Source organism: Mastomys coucha, unplaced genomic scaffold, assembly GCF_008632895.1.
Source record: "Mastomys coucha isolate ucsf_1 unplaced genomic scaffold, UCSF_Mcou_1 pScaffold8, whole genome shotgun sequence".
In the NCBI taxonomy this organism is placed as follows: Eukaryota; Metazoa; Chordata; class Mammalia; order Rodentia; family Muridae; genus Mastomys; species Mastomys coucha.
Genome location: NW_022196914.1, coordinates 72,751,591 through 72,757,521, shown reverse-complemented (window position 1 = coordinate 72,757,521; position 5,931 = coordinate 72,751,591). Strand labels below are relative to the sequence as shown.

At 43.5% G+C, this 5,931-nt stretch overlaps 1 protein-coding gene across 6 annotated transcripts in view; it reads right to left on the bottom strand.

Moving 5' to 3' along the window:
- The window catches only part of Ankrd55 (ankyrin repeat domain 55), a 111,566-nt gene that overhangs the window by 76,545 nt on the left and 29,090 nt on the right, over positions 1-5,931 (bottom strand). The gene's annotated exons all lie outside the window — the stretch shown is intronic.

The following is a 5,931-nucleotide window of genomic DNA, read 5'->3' as shown; positions in this document are numbered from 1 at the left end:
CCATGGGACCATGGACTACCCTCTTTCATCTAGACTCATCATGCTGGAACAATAACTTAGGTCTTCCCCTAAAGAGCCGTGTCTAATCTCCCTCGAGAAAGCCTCCCAGCATTTCCAGCTACCAGACAGGATCAAGGACTCTTGCCCTCGAGAGAACCACCCAGTGCCTTCTCTCCACCCCTCATTTTTCCTTTCGGCCTGGGGCCACTGCCACTCTGGGGCCCCACCCATTCTTAGCTCTTCCTTGATGTCCAGCCACATCCTGCGATGCCTAAGAGCTAGAACTTGTCGTCCTTGGCCTCTGTGAGGCCCCGGGATCCTGGACTGCTCCCTCCCACCCCTATGGACTAGGGTTCTGTGGCTTCTCACAGACAGATGCCCACCCGACGCTTGTGTGGAGAGTGAGCCGCAGTCTCTGGTGTCTGCCTGTCCAGTGTCTCCAAGCTCTGGCGGGACTTTGGTCTCTCCCATCCCTTTATCTCTCCATGTCCGGCACCCAACAGGGAAGAAGGCCAGCTTCTTGGTTTCAATTTATTTTTTCAAGACCTGAAGCACGCTATATGTGTTCTCTTTTGCTTGTTTCTTGTGTAGAGCCAGGGTCCCATGTAGCCCAGGTTGGCTTTAATTTTTTTATATGGCTGAGGCTGACTTTGGATTTCTGATTCTCTTACTCCCACCCCTTGAGTGTTGGCATTTGCAGATGTGGGCTGCTATGACTGGTTTTTATGTAATTGTTGGGTATTGAAAGCCTGTGACTTCTAGGCAAGCCCTCTACCAACTGAGCTACATCCACAGACCCATTACCTGTCTTCTTAGTACCTCGGTTCATTCATCTTTGGGAGAAGCATAATGCTTCTCCCTCTCTCTCTTCCAGAGATGCTCAGCACCTTGATCTTTGCTGACTGTATCTCCAGATGCCTTTATCCTGCTGTTGTACATGGGAGGCACTGAAGACTGGGACGGGAGAAGATGGGGTTTTCCTTCCCCTGCTCAGCATCTAGCAGTAGCTGCTTCCTTCCCACCAGGAGATGTTCTATGCAGAACTAGTTCTCACATGGCCCCCTCATAACCTGTCCACCACTGTTGTCCTGATCCATAGCTTTTCATTGGTGTTCATCTACTGCATTTATATTTTCCTCCTGTGCCTCATTTTGCATATTTCCTCCTCCATTAAAGCTTGTTCAATTTCAACCACCTGGGTTTGTAGAGATACTATTTCTAGAAGAACTAAGGTTGTAGGAAACTGCTTTGAATGAGGAAGCCAACTGTTTACTGTGCCTTTGTGAAGAATTGATCCATCAGACTTTACTGCCAACGATGACAAGGGACTGTGGTCAGGTGACTGTAGGAATGCAGAGAAGGCTAAGAAGTGAGCTCTCTTGTGGGGAGGCCTTGAGGGAGGCTGTGCCAAGCCCCTCTATTAGAGTGGCTCCCAGACTCATTTTCTCCGAGTGTAACTGATGTTCAGAGAAAAAATATCTCAACAATTTTAAAGTTGTGTTTTTCTTCTAATGTGGACACTAGGGCTACTGGCCTTTTGAACTTTAGCTGGCACAAGTCCTAAAGTTTTGGCCTGGTTTCTCTGTCCCAGCATTTCTGAGAAGTCATTAATGATTTTTAACCAGCTAGCCAGTCCAACGCAAACTCGTTACTGAGGACGGCTTACTTACGTGTTTTGTATTTTGAAGCAGGTTCCCCTGCTCATTTGCATGGTAGGCAAAGGGTGTCTGGGACAAACATCACTTGTATGTGGCCGTTTCGATGACTTTGGAGTCAGATATCTTGGGTACAAGCCAGGCTTGTGTTAACCAGCTGTGTGGAAGTTGGGCCAGTCACCCTCACCTGGCTTAGTTTTCTTATCTGTAAAGTAGAGGAGATCTTGACAACACTGACAACTGTTTCCCTTAGAAACTATCTCCCTTGGGTGGAGTGGCACTATGTTAATATTAATCCTGTGTGCATAACAGCAGCCTGGCATTTAGTAAGCATTTTTTTAGTACTTGCTACTTCTTTTGCTCCACTTAAAAATTGTAGCTTATTTAGATAGCATTACATGTCTGAGGTATATACTTAAAATGGGGATATTGTTGATGAAGGCTACTAAAGAAACCATATATCACTTAGATTTTGCTGTAAATCTTCACACAAGTCAGAACATTTTGTTAAGATGATTTCCAGTGTCTTTGGGTGTGGGAACTAGAGCCTCAACTTAAAAGATGGACCTACTTTCTAGTTATACGTGTACATTCAAAGATGCTGGTAGTGACCCTGTGGGAAGAGAAGCCTGATTGGGTCAGGAAGCTGCTAACAGGGACAAGTGAACTTTGGAGCTATATGTTCCCTTTTGATTTGAGATAGGGCATCACTGTGTAGCCCTTGATGGCCTGGAACTCACAATGTCGATCAGACTGGTCTTAAATCTGTGGGTGATCTGCCTGCCCCTTTCCCCCTGTGCTAAGACCACAGTGTAAGCCATCACAGTAGGGTTTTATAGACTCCATGCTACATAATAACATGTTCATGTACCGTTCTCGAGTGATACACACAGCACCTTCATCACCATGTGGATCTGAACTGCCTCCTAGAATTAGGATTCCAAAAATATTTTGCCAGAAAGATTTGAATATCACATTTATGTGCAACATATCTGAGTCTGTCAAGTACTCATGGGACTCATTGAAAGATGGCCGAAAATCTGTCCTTTCTGTTGCTCAATCCCCCCTCGCCCTGAAGCTAGCTTTTCTTTGAACACTCTGGGGTGGTCATTAAAGCTCCACTTTCAGGCAGACAACAGCTTCAGTGGACTATTTTATTCTGACCCAGAGGCAGAATATGTGACCTGGAACAGAGCTATTAAGAATTTGCATAATTGTGGCCGAGGTGACATATTCAGGGCTGTGGACCGATTAGAGATTGTGAAAAGCAAATACACTTCAGCTGGGATTGTGGAGAGCACTGCTCTCCCTCCCCCTCCCCCTCTCCCTCTCCCTCCCCCTCTCCCTCTCCCTCTCCCTCTCCCTCTCCCTCCCTCCCCCCTTTCTGTTCCACTGCCCATGAATTGGGAAGCTTGCTGTCAGCTTCTGATTAGAAAGCGCCATGAGGAGAATGAAGAAGGAGCAGAGCAGAGCACATCTGGGGGAAAGAAAGAGCTGAGAACTGCTGATGCCACTTAACCCTCCAATCACCACACCTTAGGCCAGCAGTATCTCTGGAACATTTGCATGTGCCAGTACATCTTTCTTTTCATTCACTTATTTACTTTATGGCTTGTCACTTTGTATTACCTTGTAGATATGCTTTGGTTTTCTTTTCAGTCTGTTAGAGAGTTCTAAGCAAGGGCAATTTTAGCAGTGGCACATTTGTAAGGAACATAAGATATTAAATGGATTTTGGCTTCACAGGAACTAGTGAACTAATTCTCTAGGAGGAAATGCTAGCTGATAACCAGTTATTACCATGTGGGGGGAGTGATGGGGCCCTTCCATTCTGCACAGGTCAGGGTCACACTGAGATATCTAACCTGTGTGTTCAGTGTGGCTGGAGGAGGCAGGGAAGACTAAGAGGAGGGACTAGAATAAGGTGTCATGAACTTCATTTGTGTATCCTGGGTGCTTTAAGAGGCAAGTTGGTTAGTTCTGGAGAAAATTCCATGAGGTTACCATAGTGATCTAGTTAGCTGAGTTAGCATGCACAACATATCACTTACCGCTTTAACCATTTTAACTCTACCGTTCTCTGGCCTTAAGGCATTCACAGTATTGCACAGTCACCACCACCCATCTCCACGCCCTTTCATCTTCTAAAACTCCGTACCCATTACATCATAACCCCCGTTTTCCCTGCCCAGCTTCTGGAAAGCACAATTGTACTTTCTGTGCCTGTGAATCTGACTCTAGGTTTTATATATGTGTGGAATCTACACTGTTTGTCTCTTGGTGATTAGATTATTTCACACAGCATAATGTTGGCTCATTCATAGAGGAGCATGTATCCAATTTTCCTTTTGAACATTGAGTGATAATTTTTTTTTATATATGAACTAACCATATTTATTTCTCTATTCATCTCTTGATGTCCACTTGGTTTTCTTTTTCTTTCCTTCCTTTTGGCTATTATGAGTAATGTATCAGTGAACATGTGTGCACAAATTGCTTTAGGCCCCATTTTAAAAGTTTTTGGTTCTATGCATTATGATTGGGTCTTTGATATGCTGTAAGGTGAAAGTTTAATTTTTTTTTTCTTTTTTGGTTTTTCAAGACAGGGTTTCTCTGTGTAGCCTGGCTGTCCTGGAATTCACTCTGTAGACCAGGCTAGCCTCGAACTCAGAAATCTGCCTGCCTCTGCCTTCTAAGTGCTGAGATTAAAGGCATGCGCCACTATTGCCCGGCTTGAGAATTTAAAATCTTTCCTGTTATTATCTAGTGTCTTAAGCACTGTGTTTTGAAGACCATCGTGTGTGATCTTAACACTCTTCTTAATTTTATTTTATTTGATTTGTATTTTTTTTTCAACACAGGGGTTTTCTATGTAGTGCTGGCTGTTCTGGCACTTTCTTTGTGGACCAGGCTGACCTCAAAATCACAGAGATCCACCTGCTTCAGCCTCCTGAGTGCTGGGATTAAAGGTGTGCACCATCACACATGGCTAGCACCCTTCTTAAGAAACTAGCTAGCCGTAGATATATGGAATCATCTTTGAACTTTCAGTTCTACTCCATTAATCTGTATGACTACTACCTTCATGCCAGTACCATACTTTTTGATTACTGCAGCTTTATAATTTGTAAAACCAGGAAAGGTAAGGCCTCTTCCTAGCGTTGTTTTTCTTTTGTAAAACTGTCTGAAACATCTGGAGTTCATTGAGATTCCATATGAACTTTTAGAATGAAATTTTCCATTATAGAAATGTCATCAAGTTTTTGTCAGAGATTGTACTTCTTTGAGAACCAGTGACATCTTAGTATTCCTTTGTAGCTCAGGAAACCCTGGATGTCTTTTCATTTGTGGGCTTCTCCTTTGTTGGCTTTAGCACCTCATTGTAGTTTTGGGTGTGTAAATCTTTTTGCCTTCTAGGTTAAATTTATCTCTATGTACTCTCTTCTTTTTCTATTGTGAATAGTCTTGCTTTCAAAGGGCCCTCATGCAAACAGTGCTACAATGAAATTATCCTGGACTCCTGCACAGTCAGAAGTCACAGTGACAGAGGGACAGAGAAAGACATTTGAGTTACTAGAGCTTGACAGATATGTTCCAGGTCACACCACGAGGTAACAAGCATCCTGTTAAAGATTAGTAGTCTTGGCTAGAAGACCATCCAGGAAATATGCTAAGAAGGAACTCAAGATGAGACATGAAGAAGGGAGTGGGGGGCGGTCCTACAAGACTGATCAAAATGAACTTCCAAACTTAGGATCTGCTAGAAAACTAGCAATTAGGAACTAGAAGACACTTTCTTAGAGGATATGTAGAAATGCTCAGTCTAAACCAGGGTAAGTGAGGATCTCTAATTCTACCTTGGAGCTGCAGCAAAGAATTTCTGCAGAAATGAAAAAAGATGTTGCAGAAATCACAGGTACAAAGAAAAGAATGGTTGATCATTCTTTGGGATCTAAAATGAGGACAGGAGACTTTCTTTTCAACAAAAGGTCACAAATCCACTTAACATCATCCAATAGCTCTATATGATTGAACAACATGCCCCCTTTTTCCTCCATATATCTTTCTATGGATGGACGTATCTGTCTATCTTCTATCATCTACCTATTTAGCACCATGAATTCATCATATCTCTATTGTTCTTCCCAGGGAGCAGGTTTTAAATACTTCTCACCTCTGTGTGGGAAACCTAAACAGACCTATGCACAGCTGCATGCAGAAAAGTGCTAGAATACACACACACGCACACACACACACACACACACACACACGCACA